Here is an 18,551-nt window from a genome sequence, read left to right on the forward strand (position 1 = left end):
AGATAGATAGCCCGCTCATGGCGATTACACGAATTAAACCTTTACCAACTACTATTACGGTTGGGTATTGCACAGTCATCAGAAGGAATGTCAATCTTCCAAATCATAATACAACCTTCATAGCTTTAACCATCATCACTGTATTCCTTTGGCACAAGCGCCTATAATTATCCTCTTACCTTTAAAGTGTCGGCCACCTCTTTGGCCTTTCCTGATAGTAAAATTTCCTTACAGTCAATGTCATTTTAACCACCTCCAAATAAATTTTCTACCTCATTTCAATCACAGCTTATGTGAAGATGTTTTCCTTAAAATCTGATGAGTAAAAAAAAATATCACCATTTTTCCATAAGTTATTGCCTCAGTCTTTAGAGGTTAATCACTGTCACGACTGACTCTCAATCATAATTAGAACATCTTTTTATCTCAAGTCCTAATTGCCCTGAACAACTTCGACCATTACTGGTTCGATCCATACCTTCTCGTGGTTTAACACGTGCCCCACTTGGCATCATTATAATTACGTCATATTTCCTTTATCAACATTTCTATTCTTGAGAATTTTGAATATTACCTTTCTCCTTGTAAAACCTCTTAGGTTATCCCTGAATCGTCCCTCCTGTATTCCCTAGATACAGGGCATATCAAGATACCATTTATTAATACCAGAATCATTGTCTATATACTTCTGAAAAATTTCTCCTCTGATTCTTAAAGGTTGTTATTACCTTAATCTTTTCCAATTCATACTGTCAAACTCATACTATCCCTATTAAGGGTGAAATGCCAACCTTTATGCATTCCCCTGGGATTCATTTTCAGTTACCGATGTTCTATCCTTAATTCCACCTTTAGAAAAAGTACATGCATCCTTCCATGGATAAATTAAGTCATATATCCTTGATGAGGGTGTTTTATTCGATCATTCCTACCTCGATAGTATATGCCTAATTTTACAATAACATTTGTATTCCAAATGAGGTCAATCAATATGGCCTCCAAAAGATAACAACGGTTATCCGCTTGTCTTGCCTAATTAGATAACGATAACAAGGATGTTCTGGAAGATATTGGTCGTGTTCAATATGAACCTCTTCTTAATAATTCCTTATTTACTTTTGTTGTTTACCTCAATAGTCACCTCAATGTTGGGATATCTTTCATACCTGGCGTCTCCCTTTCTGGGTATCAAGCCACCGGTCTTACACTTCACATTCTTGAAGGTCACTTCCTTCATCCAATTTTCCTAATTTCTTACTTCCTTGTCTCCTCAGTCTATCCGCGTCTCATTATTTATCCTTCAAATTATCTCAAGGTTTCCTCGAATCCTTCCAACTTACAGGGGATAAAATATATGTATCTCTTATGCCTTCAACCATCAATTTTAACTCATGGTGAATCACCCTCATCCTGATGATTACATACTTTTCTATTTCTATTGCTACGAGTCTTTAGGGTTTCCTCATACTCAACTCACTTATCATTCCTCAAACTCTATTACCTTTATATTCCTTTCCACTTCAGTTTCTTTTTATTTTCCTTTCTCTTATCCTTATTTCATGAACCAACACAACATAAGTATTGATTTCAAACATCCCGTCATTCTGGATTCGTGTCCTCAGAACGAATCTTGACAACTTTTACAACTTAGATTCATAATTCATCATACTCATCCGCTTTTGTTCTAGCTCCAAAGCTTTTACACTATCTCCTTATCTTTGGGAATTACTTTCCCGAAAACAATTGACTGAACTTAAATCAGTTTATTATAATCTCTTGCTTCGTGCCTTCCTTGGCCTTTCACGAGCGGGTGGTCTCTCTCTTAGGAGGGTAAGTGACAAAAACAGTCTTTTGTGATTCGTCAATCATTCAGAATCTCAAATGATTCCTCTATTTCCTTTTGCCAGGCTCTTGCCTCGACTAGGTCAACCTGTTCCTTGGAACTCTGAGAGCTTAGAGACTTAAAGGTCCTAAAAGAATTTCCTACCGCATTGTTTCCTCAAGGTGGTGGTTAAGAATAAAGTATAAGTTCTGTTTAGACAGGTCCATGAATTTCCGTATAGGAGTACCGTCTCGGGTCTCCTTATCTCGCTCGACTTCTGTTTTCTTAGTCTAAACGTCCCCTCCTCCTCCCCATAATCGGGGTCATCCTTCATGTTTTAAATCCTCATTTTCCACTCCATTATGTTATGGGTTCCTTCTATCTTGATGGCGACCTCCCTGACTATCACGTTCAGGGCTTGCTCTAAATCTTATTCCTCAAACTAGCTTTCATCTAAGATTTCATCTTTAAGCTCTTGAACGTTTGGAACTCAAATTCTGTAGGAATACCTCATTATTCCCTTATCATTTTTCTCGATATTAATCTTTTATCTAATTGTTGGCTCTCTGCCTTCATTCATCACTTTTTCTGGCACAATATGTTCTTTTTCCGATAATTCAGACTGTATTGCAATCTCAAACAGCTTTTCGGTACCGGCTCCGGTTACCTTCACTTCTATTTCCATTTTCTCAAAATCTCTTGTAAACTCTCTCAAAGACATTATCATCTTGAGTCTCTCCTTTTTACTAAGGGCATCAGCCACCACATTGGCTTTCCCCGAATGATAAAGAATCTCATAATCGTAATCCTTGATTAGCTCTAACCACCTCATTTGGCGCATGTTGAGCTCTTTTCTGCGTGAAAATGTACTAGAGCACTTATGGCTTAGGTAATTCTCGCACTTCTCTCCATACAAGTAGTGCCTCCAATCTTTAGGGCAAAACTATTGCCACGAGCCCAAGCTCATGGGTGGGGATATCGAATTTTATATTCCCTTAATTGTCTTGACGCGTACGTAATTACCTTGTTGTGCTGTATAAGAAGCACCCTAACTCCTTATGTGAAGCGTCACCACACATCACAAAATCTCCTTTTCCATCCGGCAACGCCATCATAGGGGTCGTCACCAATCTTTGCTTCAGTTCTCGAAAGCTGTTCTCGCATTTCTCTGTCCATTCGAACTTCTCAGTCTTACGAGTAAGTCGTGTTAAAGGGGCTGCTATCTTTACAAACTTGAACAAACCTTCGGTAGTGACCAGCCAATCCTACCTCTGGTAATTCCCCTAACCATGGTCATCAATTCCTCAGTGGTCCTTTATTCATTCTTGTCAGGATCCTCCATGGGATCCTCCTCAGCCACTATCCCTTCTAGGACAACATCCTCAATATGAACATCCTCCGATCCCGCGTTAGGACGCTCTATCGGATCCATAATCTGATCTCCAATAAATAATAAAACATCATCGCGTTGTTGCTCCTCAACCTCAGGGTTCGGAGTCCCGCTACCATATACGATAACGAACTACGCTTATATCACGATATTTATAAGGGTTCCCATAAGGGTTTTAACTGTCAGTACTACGTTAGGTAGCCCGACTATGAACTTGGCAAGAGTTCTTATTATCTTAGTTATTATCTTAACATCACATCATCTCTGAGGTTTATAACGCTTAGCTCTGATACCACTTCTGTAACACCCCCAAATCCGGGGTCGGGAATCCGGGTTTTCACGAGTTCCATTTCCCTTAATAACACCCAATCTTAATAAACAATCAACTACTCTGTACTGTGACCCCACAATAAACACACACACCACAAGTTATAGTCTCAGAGATGAATATCCAAAAGTAACACGAATCATTTTATTCCAAAATTATATGCCATTACACCTTAAAAGGGTTTCTGAATAGATTTACATTTCTTTGCCATTATTACAATTCATAAATATACATAATCTGGTACATCAAAAGTTGAAAGCCTAGCCTATTGGTAGCTCCTACCTCAGCTACGGCGGCATCAACGCCTATAGGAAACTGCGGAACGTTTCCTATCCGCTCGCGAATCGGGAGCTTGGTCATGTTCATCTTTTCTATCTGTTATTGTGTGATGAAAGAAGAAAGCAAGGGTGAGCAGCAAGCCCACCAAAATAATATGTATAATGATTTACAATATATGAGCCTTCTCATAGTACTCATGAAAGTCTTGGTCAAAAGAAATGAACCAAGTTTGATATCTTAATGCGATGAAGTCACAAAATATTCAGTATATATACATATATACTTTTCAAAATCTTGGAAGTCCTCTTCCATGTATAATATACACAAAGTTCCAGTTTATAACTGTATAAAAAAATATCGTTGCAAGGTGATCTCATATATCTAACCTTGTCTCAACATTTTTCTGAAAGTCTTTGATATGCATAAGATAATCATTTACTAGATATAAGTTTAAAAGATGAAGTTACAAGATACTCCAATATACTTATATCTTTTCCAAATACTACTTGAACTACCACCGTTCAAGTTATAATTAGATTCAAAAGTTCATCACACTGATGAGACTACAAGATAAGACTTGAATAGATTCAATCTTTGAAATATTTTAAAGGAAATGAAGTTATGATATACTTCATTAAGTCCTGATATATATATACACCTATATATATACATACGTTTCCTGAAAACCTCTGTCATGTAAAGTATGAACAGAATTGCAATATCCAATAAATTTGGAAAGGAAAGAATTTTGGCATAAACCTGATATCTTGTTGATCAGGCAAAGATACCAATAAGTAACCTTTTCTACTAGTAGATGGACGAATTCCCCACTGGTCATCACCCTGGTCGCAATAGGACCTTATGCTGGACTGCCACTCAGCCACTTATGCATTTGATGGACTCCCACTGAGCCACTTACACTATCATGGACGCCCACTGAGCCCATGTTGCTTATGCCGACTCGATAGATGGACTTACTTCCCGAATGTTGGGTAAGTAATCAATTCATTTACCAAAACTGCAACCTTGTTGCTAATATAAAATACACCATAGAGCCGGATCCCTCAGGTTTTGAGCGAGTATTTAAATCCCCTTTTTAAAAGGAAGATCTTAAATATAAAAATGAGTTTTGGGATCCGCTCTAACTTTTAAAAATCATTTTGAAGACTCGAAAACACTTTAAAGAGTGTTTGGAGTAATGCTGATTTAATGAAGTAAATCAGTCCCAATATATTTAGAAAATGTCTGAATATTATTATTTAAATAATATTCCCATAAAGAATAATCTTTATACAAATAATTGAAGTAGAAGTTGTAAGACTTATACTTGAAATGAGTATTAAATAACCAAAGATATACTTATACGAAAGTACTATCTTTATTTGAATAATCGAAAATAAGTTTGATTATCGAAACATTATTCTTTAATAAAATAAAGAATATTATTAAATAACAAGCGGAGTCATAATACCTCGAATGAATATTATAAATAATATTCATTAAATAAAATAACGGAGTCATACATCCTCAAATGAATATTCAATTAATAATCATTAATAATATAACTGAGTCATAAGTCCTCGAATAAATATTCGAAATAATATTCAATAATAAAATAAAGGAGTCATAAGTCCTCGGATGAATATTCGAAATAATATTCAATAATAAAATAAAGTTAAAGTTATCGAATAAACCTTATTCGATTAATAGTTTTGAAAACTATAACCATATATATATAAAAATATATATATTATACTCGGGAACATCGACTCCCGGTTTAGAAATATGTTCACCTTTTGATCCCCTATACTAAGGGTAAACTCAATACCGCTTATCTCTAGCATAGGTATTATGCAACTGTAAGCTTTTTAACCAACAGATATATAATCCAAGAATATGAAACAGGCATGCATATATACCATATCACATGCTACAATATATCGCAAGAATTTGCTAATAACAAATATGCATTTATCGCAAGATCATGCATATACACATATACATCACAACAACAGTATAACGGATAGAAAACTTGCCTGAGCGACTGGGGGTTACGAATGGCTCGGGATGAGTCTGGTAACCTATAAACAACAAGTAAGTTGGAATTAAACCAAAGTCACTTGTAAATCTATACTCTAACCAACTCAGACTCCAACGCTCGTTTTGCGCTTACTGATTCTCTTAAGTCACTCGAGTACCCTCGGCTCCACCATTTTTTAATAATTTAACCATCACGAGTTTTAAGGCGATTCCTTCGCGAGTGTCTTACCAACTGCCTATTACACTTTACATAAATGTTTCATACTTCAATTAGTCATTTAAGGTCTTTAACCTATGTTTCAAAGTAAGGTGAGGGGTAAGGGTTCGTTCGCGAAACGTCGTTACTTAAAACGGCCGTTTCTCCTAAACCATTCATCGGAATCAAACGAACCACATATCAAAACGAAGCTCGTAACATGAACTATCTAAAAATGGCAATGGTAAAAACCTAGCAGGGAGTTCTCGGGTCCTAATGTTATGAACAAAAGCAGTCTAAAGTAAATCGGACATTACGACGGCTATGTTTACGCGATTTCCCAAATTTTTACCATTCCAAATCATATCAATCCAACTACCAATCAACAACAACTCAAGATACACATCAATGCTACTGATTTAAGTCATAATAAGCTCAAGGATCTCAATCCAATCATATATTATAACATCTCCAAATTCAACTAAACTACTTAACAATTAAGCTCGAATCATGCTTATCATTCAAATTACTACTCATCCATCCGAACCATCTCCAAACTTCAACATTCAAACTTATTACTAAAGGGTGTGAAGATTTATACCTTCCTTGGGAGGTGTTAAGTTGCTAGGAAGTCTTAGGGAGCCTCCTACAAGCTTGATCTTTCCAAAGAAATCAAGAACACAAAGTTAGGCTTTGAAGTTTCTAAAAGTCCGATTTAAAGAACTGTAAAAATGAGGGTCTTAGCATGCTTATTTGGAAGATACTTGTGAACAAGAGTTGTAGGACATCTCAATACCTTTCCAACGAGCTATAGAACACAACATTTGGCAGATTATGAGAGTAATTTTGAGGAATTGTCAAGGTATGTGTCGTCGTATGTGGATACTGATAGGAAGAAGGCTAAAAGATTCCAGCAAGGTTTGAAGCCATGGATTAGAGGGAAGGTAGCCAATTTTGAATTGGATACCTATGCAAGAGTTGTACAGAAGGCTATGATTGCAGAGACAGAGAGTGAGATGTCACAGAAGGAGAAAGAAAGCAAGAAAAGGAAATTTAAAGGGAATGAAGGTCAGTCACAACCAGGGAAGTTTCCAAATTCTAAGAAGGGCAAGTTTCAGCCAGGGAGAAATTTTAATTTCAAAAGACAAAATGCAGGCGACGGAAGCCAGGGCAGCCGTTTAGTTAATGCGAATCAGCCGAATCAGTTGAGAGTAACTTTTCCAGATTGTCAAGTATGCGGGAAGAAGCATGGAGGAGTTTGTAATAAGTTGAATGTAGTTTGTTTCAAGTGTAATCTGAAAGGGCACTATTCGAGGGAGTGCCGAAATCAGCCAGTAAAAGAACCAGCAAATAAGGATCAGCCTATCCGGAATCCAGCAGTGAAGGTTCCAGCCATTGGATTTACGTGCTTTAAATGTGGAAAGCCAGGACATATGGCCAGGGATTGCAAGACACCAGCCCCAATCGGTAATGCATTAAGGATCATGTGATCTACTCCAGCAGTGAATGAGACTCCAAGGGCTAGAGTTTTTGACATGTCTGTGAAGGATGTTATCCAGGATACTGATGTCGTGGAAGGTACGCTTAATGTGAATTCTTTATGTGCTAAAGTGTTAATAGATTCGGGAGCAACTCGATCATTTGTTTCACAAGATTTTGTTAGTAAGTTAAATTGTCCAGTTGAGTATTTAAATGAAATAATGATTGTGGAATTAGCAAATCAAGAACAAGTATCTGTTAACCAAGTTTGCGGGAATTATGAGATTGAGATTTCTGGTAGTAAGTTTTGTGTAGATTTAATACCATTTAAGCTAGGAGAATTTGACGTTATCTTAGGAATGGATTGGTTATCTAAGCACAATGCCCAGATAGATTTTCGAAATAAGAAGATAATAGTGAAGATGCCCGACGAAAGGATAGTAACTTTCAAGGGCCAGAAGTAAGTAAAGAAGTTCTTAACGATGATTCAAGCCAAGAAGTTACTACGGCAAGGATGCGAGCATTTCGTGGCATATGTGATTGACAGAAGTTAGGAGCCAGTAAAACTTGAAGATATTCCAGTAGTGAATGAATTTCCAGACGTGTTTCCCGATGAGTTACCAGGACTTCCTCCAGACAGAGAAATTAAGTTTGCAATCGACATAGCACCTGGAACAGAACCAGTATCCAAGGCCCCGTACAGAATGGCGCCCGTTGAAATGAAGGAGCTAGCGAAGCAATTACAAGAGTTATTAGAGAAAGGAGTAATCAGACCTAGTGTATCCCCGTGGGGAGCCCCAGTACTATTTGTCAAGAAGAAAGATAGAAGTATGAGACTGTGCATCGACTCTAGGGAGCTCAACAAGCTTACAATCAAGAACAAGTATCCGTTGCCCAGAATTGATGATTTGTTTGACCAATTGAAAGGAGCCAAGTACTTCTCCAAGATTGACTTAAGATCAGGATATCATCAACTGAAGATCAAGCCAGAAGATATACCAAAGACAGCTTTCAGAACAAGGTATGGCCATTACGAATTTTTAGTGATGTCTTTTGGATTGACCAATGCACCGGCAGCGTTCATGGACTTGATGAACAGAATTTTCAAGGAGTATTTGGACAAGTTCGTTATTGTGTTTATAGACGATATTTTGGTTTATTCAAAGACGGAAGAGGATCATACGGACCATTTGAGAACAGCTTTGGAGATTTTAAGGAAAAAGAAGTTATATGCTAAATTCTCAAAGTGTGAGTTTTGGCTACAAGAGGTTCAGTTCTTAGGACACATAGTCAGTAATGAAGGGATCAAAGTGGACCCAGCAAAGATTGAGGCCATTACAAATTGGGAAAGACCGAGAACACCCACCGAAATAAGAAGTTTCTTGGGATTAGCGGTATATTATCGTCGATTCATTCAAAATTTTCAAGGATTGCAACACCATTGACAAAGCTTACACGAAATAATGAAAAGTTTATCTGAAATGATAAATATGAAGAAAGTTTTCAGGAATTGAAGTGAAGATTAATCACATCACCTGTTTTGTCACTTCCAGACGATCAAGGGAATTTCGTAATTTATAGCGATGCTTCTCATAAAGGAATAGGATGTGTTCTGATACAGCACGATAAGGTGATTGCGTATGCGTCAAGGCAATTGAAACCACACGAACGGAAATATCCTACTCATGATTTGGAGCTAGCAGCCATATTTTTTACTTTGAAGATTTGGAGACATTATCTGTATGGAGAAAAGTGCGAGATTTACACGGATTACAAAAGTTTGAAATATATATTCACACAAAAGGAACTTAATATGAGGCAAAGGAGATGGTTAGAACTGATCAAGGATTACGACTGCACTATTAATTATCATCCTGGTAAAGCAAATGTTGTAGCAGACGCGTTGAGTCAGAAAGAAAAGTTAAATGTGTTATCAGTACCCGAAGAGATATATAAAGAATTTCAGAAACTGGAATAAGAGATTAGAGTTTGCAAGCCTGATGAAGCAAAAATGTATAGTATGACCTTCCAGCCGGAGTTGTTAGAGAAGATAAAGAAGTGTCAGGAAGATATAATGGATCAAGATATAAATCTTTTGGTAGGTGAAGAATTGTGCACGCAAAAGGACGATCAAGGTATTCTTAGGTTTTCTTCTAGAATTTGGATTCCACCAGTGGCAGAGCTGAAGAATGAAATTTTACAGGAAGCTCATAATTCGAGGTATTCAATCCATCCAGGGAGTATCAAAATGTACAGAGATTTAAAGGAAAATTATTGGTGGCCAGACATGAAGAGGGAAATTGTGGAATGGGTTAGTAAATGTTATACATGTCAGAGAGTTAAAGCAGAGCATCAGAGACCAAGTGGATTGCTACAGCCATTGGAGATTCCAGAGTGGAAGTGGGAGCATATCGCCATGGATTTCATAGTTGGATTACCAAGGACAAGGGCTAATCATGATGCCATTTGGGTTATAGTGGATAGACTTACCAAGTCAGCTCATTTCCTGCCTATCAATTAAAGATTTTCGCTCGACAAGTTAGTCCATATGTACCTGAAGGAAATTGTAGTTCATCATGGAGTTCCTGTGTCTATTGTATCTGATCGAGATCCAAGATTTAATTCAAGATTTTGGAAGAATTTTCAAGAATGTTTGGGAACAAGACTGAATATGAGTACGGCTTATCACCCACAGACGGACGGTCAGAGTGAAAGAACGATCCAAACAATTGAAGATATGTTACGCGTTTGTGCTATTGATTTCAAAGGAAGTTGGGACGAGATTTACCTCTGGTAGAATTTGCTTACAACAACAGTTATCACGCCAGTATTGGGATGCCACCCTATGAAGCCCTTTATGGACGTAAATGTGGATCTCCAGTATATTGGGATGAAGTAGGAGAACGCAAAATACTTGGACCTGAATTGGTACAGCAGACAAAGGAAGTTGTTGAAGTTATTCAGAAGAGATTGATAGCAGCACAAGACCGTCAAAGAAAGTATGCAGATCAATCAAGAAAGGATATGGAATTCGAAGAAGGAAGCTTGGTATTACTGAAAGTATCACCATGGAAGGGATTAACGAGATTTGGAAAGAAAGGAAAGCTGAGCCCAAGATATGTCGGACCTTTTGAGATTCTAAAATGCGTTGGAAAAGTAGCTTACGAGTTGGCGTTACCTCCGCACATGGAGCACATTCACAATGTTTTTCACGTATCGATGCTTAAGAAGTATAATCCAGACTCCAGGCATGTAATAGAATATGAGCCAATAGAGCTTCAAGCAGATTTGTCATATGTAAAGAGTCCGATAGAGATTCTAGAGGAAAGAGAGAAGGTATTGAGAAATAAAGTGGTAAAGCTAGTAAGAGTATTATGGAGAAACCCAAAGGTTGAAGAGTCAACCTGGGAGTTAAAAAGTGATATGAAAGAAAAGTACCCTCATTTATTTTCATAGGAGATTCTGAGGACAGAATCCTTTTAAGGGGGGAAGGATGTAATATCCGGGATATATCGTGTAATTATTTTTGCTAATAAATAATTATTATATGTGTTCAGTATTTATTCTGTGAATTATTTGTTAAGTATTAAATGTGTTTGGATGTTTAAAAATATTATTAATTGAGTATTTTAATTTTTATATGTCCAAAATAAAATAAAGATAATTGTCATATCTTCCTAATTATTTTTATGTTGATTTATGAATTTATAGGAAACATATGAATTTTATAAAAAAAATTCCGAGTATTTAAAAACTATTTTATACAAACGGGAACCAACCGACGTCATCTGTTTTTACGTTTTTAGAACCCGAAACTCTTCCGAGAACTCCTTCCTAACCTAATTGCAATATTCCGAGCATTTTCCATGTTTCGACTTTTTCGATCCGGCGTACGGATTGTCCTGCGCGGGTCCCGGCGCAACATTTTCGATGCAATATTCGTTTCGATAAATCAATAAAACTCGTATTTTTGATAAACGAGAGCTTTTTATTAAACTATCACAATTATCACCTCGTAATACGTGTAACCAGGCGCTGAGACCAAGACCGCAGTACAAATTGTACTGATTTGGATAATTATCCCGAAAACCGATACCGTTTGGATCAGTTTTTATAAATAAACATATCGTTTTATATCCGGAATGATCCAACGGGCTACTAATTTTCTGTAAATATAAATAGCCTTTTACAGTATTTTATTTCGTATCAAAATCATTTGCAGTCAGTTAAATATATAATTTTCCAGAGAAAAACCCTAAATTCATAAACCTTTCTAAGAATCAAACAGCAAAAGAAGGTGTTATTGATTTCTGTTTTCAAAGCTTGAGTAACCAACACGAAGGATTTGAGGAGTACTATCAGATTCTGAGCTTCGTTTTAATGCAGAAACTAAGGTTATTTTTCTATATTTTTATCTAATTTCAAATTATTTCTATTAAAAATATGAATTTCTGTTCGGATGATTATTTGTATGATTTGATGATTGCATGTTGTAGAGCTTGTTTTCCAGATGATTTTCATATGTCATACGTCTGATTTGGAGTCCAATAACATGCTCAAAAGTGGGTTTAATTCTCAAATTTTAAAATTAGGGTTTATAACCCGTATGAATGTTTTCAATTGAAATTTGGGGCTTTTTGATTTAGGGGTTATTAGCTATTTATTTATAGTGGGTTATGTTCCTTATGAAATTTGCAATCGATTGATATATAGCTCGTTAACAGAGGATGTCTGAATCGAAGGGAGTTGTGTTTTGAAAATTTTCGAAGTTCGCCGGAAACCAACGATGTTCTTGGCCAATTTCCGGCCAGGACAGGGATGATTGATGTGTTTTGATTGCATGAATAAGTTCCTGGTAGTGTGTACTTTAATTCTGGATAGTTTTGTGGCCTGAGGTGGCCGGAATCGTGTTCTCCGGCCACACTCCGGCGAGTCGTCGGCGGGGCTGGCAAAATTACAAACAGGCCCCTGAATTATTGAAGAAGAAACAGTTAGGTCCCTGAGGTTTCCAGAACTTGCAAATTTTGGATTCCTGTTTTAAAAATATTCAAAAATTATAATTCCTATTTATTTTTATTATAAAATTTTGATTGTAATTTCTGAAAATTCCAAAAATTATTATTTTAATTTCAAAAATTATTTTTAATTCAAAAATAAATCTGAATTAATTAGTTAATTAATTTCAGTTAATTTTTAATTGATTAATTGGTCAATTAATTCAAAAATTAATTGATTAATTGATTTAATTAATTATTAATTAATTTTAATTAATTATTTAATTAGGTTTATTTATTTAAAAATGATTTAAAAATTCCGAAAAATAGTTTCGAGCTTTAAAATATTATTTAAAATTGTTTTCAAGGCTCAATAATTATTATAAAATTGTTTCGAAGCCAGAATTGGCCAACCGAACCCTGTTTATTACTCTGAAATTGATCCAACGACCCGTTTTAATTCCGAAAAATGTTTTAAAAATCATTTTAAATACCCGAAAGCCTATTTATGACCCGAGACTTCTTTATAAATGATATATCTTTGATTATGTGACGTGTTATGTGTTATATGTGACTTTTTGGTTAACTATCGGTCTGTATATTCGATGTTTACTTGTTTATTGCGTAACTTTTAATCCGTTAATTGGATTTGGGTGAAACGAGGGGTAGATAGGAGTATGTTTCGAATAGAATTATATGAGTCAAATATTGATAGATGCTTATGATATGTGAGCAGAAGAGGCAAGGAAAGCGAGGAGTAAGACAGTGGTGATTGAAAGCGAGTGTAGTGTAGTAAGTTAGTACCAGGCAAGTGTACTGAACTTTCTCGAGATATATTGTTGTGGATTGATAGTACAGTTTTATATTGCAAGTGCTTTGAAGCACTGAACCCTAAACCCTGATTTCAGTTATTGATCTTGAGCCGCAAACCTTATTCTTTCTAAACCATTGATTGTTGTACACCCAGATACGAACCACAAATATACGATACTACTCCACAAATACATAAAAACTAAATACCAAACACTGAATCGAACTACCTACATACTCAAACCATTGTATCCTATGCTTTGAAAGACCAAATCCTTGGAACTCTGAAACGTTGATTCCTTTGTTATCCAATTCTTTCATTACCCATCATCCAAGCTTTGAAAATGCCATATTGATCCCTATGAAGATTGAAACCCTTTCATTACTGAACATTCAATGTTGTTAATGATTCTGTTTATTGCTTTACATTGTTTATTCTGTTATTATGTTAGAATTGGATTGTTTTTATAAAATTGTGGACCAGATTCGTGGTCAGGCCATATAATGGTCAAGTTAGGCCATTGTGTGCCTTGGATCCAGTAATTAGAGCAGTTCTGTGTGCTTTTCTCGGGGTTAGTGCGTGACTTATCAGCAGCCTAACCTTGGTTTTTGAAATGAAAATATAATATCCAATTCTAAATCAGTATCCATTGTTCCCTTGATATCATAACCATATTCACCTGATGATCATTATTCTCAGTTTTGTCATTGTGACTTGCTGAGCTAGTTAGCTCATTTGTGCGATGTTGTTTATGTTCTTTTCCAGTTAAGAAGGAACCGGTTGGTAACGAGGATCCCCAGTCCAGCGCGAGAGCTAGGGGTTCAGGTTGATCGAGCTAAGCTAGTAGGCTTCTTTTGGGATAATTTGAGTTTGTAAAAGTTTGTAATAATGTTTAATACTCAGTTCTGAGTTTGGAATAGTTGGGATTTGAACGTTTGTAATATAAGTAGGTGTGTTTGGCTTGTGTGCATACTTTAACCTGTTGCGGTCCGTGGTAGTTGGTAAGTAGGGTCACTGCATATCATTATTATTATCTTTATCATTGTTATAAGCAGGTTATAAATAAGGTGTGTGTGTGTGTGTGGACCCCAAACTTCTGACCCGGGTTTGGAGGGCGCCATTGTATTTGTACTCAAGTTGTTGGTGTTTTAATTTGTTTTCTAGTGTTTTTACATTTCAGGCATTAATCCGGGATTCAGGTGAATTAGCATTGATTCGATGCTAATATGGTGTTAGGATGGTGTCCAAGGAATAAAGCTCGGGAAACCAACTCATTACTGGAAGAGAAGAAAGAAAGCAGAATTTTATCCAGGAGGCCAGCGCGCCTGCGCTAACATAGCGCGTGTTAGTCGCTAAACACGCGCTAATAATTCACGTAAGTATACGCGTTCGCAAGTAATATTGAATCTTTTCTAATTCCCACAGAGACTGGTTTGGTTAACTAATTAATTTATTCACTTAAGCAAGAATGTATGGTTATTATTCAATGTTAATAAGATAACAATTTGAGGTTGTTTATAACTAAGAATTAAACTAACAATTATAACTAGGAGATTAAAGATGATTGAATTAATATATATGACAAACATGGGATTCTAACTTCATTAAATACTTCATTCAGTAGCCTTTTTGTTCTTAATATTAGCATATAATGGTGATGACACTAATCAGATAACACGAAACTGATTAACTCCAACTTTCGTTGCACGAATACCATACTACCAGACATCCACAAAATAGATAGAAGTTGAATAGACACCAATTATATTGAGACCCTATATGTCTATAGAATTTGATAACATAACGGTTTAAGCACAAGTTATCTATCTTGATTACATAGGGCAAGTAAGATGGTTAAAATTACCTACGAATCATGCATAACAATAACACATGAACCTATGATAGCATGGTAAGTTCTAAATCCTTAAATTCACTGTCACTTCATTAAAGATTAACACACTATCTTATAAGGTCACGACGCTCATAAGACGAATACGCACAACCAATACTAGGCTATCATACAATCACCACACACTAAGGCATCGAAACAAATTAACTAAAAAAATCCATAAATAACTGCGTTAGAACCCCACGATAACGATTAGCCCATAATCGAACTCATCATCAACGTGGATTTCGATGAAAGCATGGTATAACAAACATAGTCTTTATAACGAATAAACAAAACCAAGTTAACACAAGAATATAGGTTCAACAAAACAAGAAAGGAGCATCCAAGATTACAACTCAAAACAAAGGTTCACAAGAATAAACTAGATCATCTTCGCCTTTGTTGAATTGTGCTATAGGTCTCTTATCATCTTCTCTTTGCACTCTGATATGTTTCTGACTTGATTCCTTATAAAAAATGACCTAAAGTTGTTTATATAGTAGCCCCATGCAATCTAGAAGTCTTCCAATTCGAATTAGAATAAAATTAGGATTCTGCAAAACAACCTGGCGCGGCCACGCGCTATCACAGCGCGGGCGCGCTACCTTTCTGACATCCTGGTGTGGCCGCGCGCTTGACCAGCACGGTCATGCTGTACTTCTGGAAAAACTTTATATTTTCTTCTTTTCCTTGCTGCTTCGAGCCGGCTTTCCACGAGCTTTTAATCCAACACCACCTTGACACCAAATTAGCACCAATATAATGCTAATTCACCCGATTACCTAGATAATACCTGAAATGCAAAAACACTAGAAAAAATATTAAAACACTTAACAACTTGAGTACAAACGCATCAATTCAAAGCTTATTAGAGCATTATAAATTGTCATCAAATGCCACTCAACATACCCCCAAACTTGAATCGATGCTTGTCCTCAAGCATAAACAGACTCAAAGAACAAGAATAAAAATTCATGAATGCAACTAATATGAACACAATGATCCCAACAGAATAATTAAACCAATCAACAAGCAACATCTCAATAAATGCAGTTACTCGCATAAAGATCAATCAAATCATGTAAATTAACTTACAAACTAGAGACGTGCGTGTGTGCAAATGCTTACAGATATAATATCGTAACTAGATCAATAATCATGACTCACTGCTCAATAAGGCAATCGCAAGGTTATAAATAAAATAAAAAGTTAGACTCAAAATAACTTATAACACTTTAATTCTTATATTGGAGTTTTATATGGATTCATGCTTTTATTCAAACAAAACAAAACAAATATGTTTATTGGATCGTGCAATGAGTGAGGTCCACAAAAGAATTATACAATAGTACCCATATAGCGAGCGTTAGGTTAGTGGATCCCAGACTATAAAAGCCTTAGGTCACTAGGCACAAAGTCCCCTAAGAACTTAATAACTCAAGTACTAAAGAGCCCACTCGTGATCAATTATACATAACACTTATTCATTTTTTCTTTTCTTTTCTTTTTTTTCAATTTTTTTTCTTTTTTTTTACATTTTTGAACGAGTGTGTTTCGCTCCATCTCGCTCAACCCTAGACTACTCATATAAATATGAACCGGTTGCTAGCCATTTGACACCTAGCCACAATAACTAGCAATGAAATCCAATTTTTCTCCAATTTCTAAAAATCCATGTTATTTTATCATTAAGAGAATATCCTAAATTTTAAATATAAACAAGCAATTAAACCTCGACAAACAAACAAACCATGATCATGATCTAGCACTCTAGAAACCTATAAGACTTAGTGAAATACAATTGTCTCTAACATACAAACTAATTTGATAAGACTTAAAATCACTAAATACGATATCACTACACTAGCATCAATATCACAAATCAACTGGAAAAATCATCTAAGGGATCATGTTTTATGCAAATGCATAAACTATATGAACAAACTAACATAAAAAACTAGCAAAAATAAAAAAAATACATGGAAAAATATGCAACTATATGAACTAAACTATCATGAATATGCAACTACATGTGACTCGCACAAAATATATTCCTTCAACTACTACCCCCAAACTTAAAATATTCAATGTCCTCAGTGAAGGTAATGGTAAGGAATTCGGGCATACCTAATCAGAATCAGACTTCTTACCCTAACGGGTGGAGTGTCAGGTGTTTCCGGAGGCGGATACACGGAATCCTCACCAAAAACTGGCCACTGAATGTCAACACCGGTGGCTCTAAAAGCTGTCCCCAATGCCTGGGTGAGATCACGTGCAAACCTGCTATAGATGTCATGCATCACATCCATCCTCCTAGCCAGATGCATGTACTGCGTCATGCTCATGCTAGCTCTCATATCAGCTCCTTCCTCCTCCTCATGTGCCTGCTGTGATATCCATGCCTCATCTCCTAGCTATCTCCATGCAGTCCTGCTCACTTGAGTAGCCCCAGCAGCTAGCCTCCCACCAGGTAGGTGGTCAAAAGTATAACCAAGCACCTTCAGATCGGGCTTGCCTCCATTCCATTATTTCATCGTAGCCAAAGTAGTGTTGTCAATAAGAGCACTCAGGATCTGCAACTGCTCATGTGTGGGCCAATGAACACCAACTGCCACACACAGCTTCGTCACAATAGACACATACGGAATAGACCCCGTGGTACTCCCCCTCAAGAACTTCAGGATACCCTGATAAATCACCATCCCCAAATCCATATAATTGCCCTGAAGAATGCCCCATAACAGTCGTGCACGCTCCACAGTAATCTCATGCACATGCGAAGATGACATGATGTTGGCACAAATAAAAGTGTTCCATGCACGGGCGAACCTATTCATGCTGGAAGCCGGGAAGGTATAATACTCGGTCATACCCCTCTTGATCTTCCAGTGAGTGTCGGGTTGGCACAGCATAACAACAATAAGATCCAGATAAAAGTCCTCTAGAGTCTTATCGTTCCACGTGTCTTGTCTGACCTTCCTCGCGGGCTGCTCAATCACCGTCCTGATAGCCTCTGCACTGTACTCAACAGTCCTCCCTCGAACCACCGTGAAACCATTCTTCTCAGCCTTCGCATGCGCATAGAACTCGCAATCAACACTCATGGGCACAGCAGCGGGAACCTCATAAAAAGGAACCCAACCCATCTCTAGAATCATCTCCAATAGCTTACCATCCTTCCCTGATGGAAGAAAACCTCACTCCCTGATGATTGGCTTTTAGAGAAGCCTCGTATACTCCGTTTCAGCCTCGGGAGTAGAAAACCTTGGCCTTACACCACCATACTTGAAGAATCGGTGGTGTTGCTGCTTACTTGTGTTC

The sequence above is a fragment of the Apium graveolens genome, chromosome 2 (genome assembly GCF_009905375.1).
Source record: "Apium graveolens cultivar Ventura chromosome 2, ASM990537v1, whole genome shotgun sequence".
NCBI classification, from domain to species: domain Eukaryota; kingdom Viridiplantae; phylum Streptophyta; class Magnoliopsida; order Apiales; family Apiaceae; genus Apium; species Apium graveolens.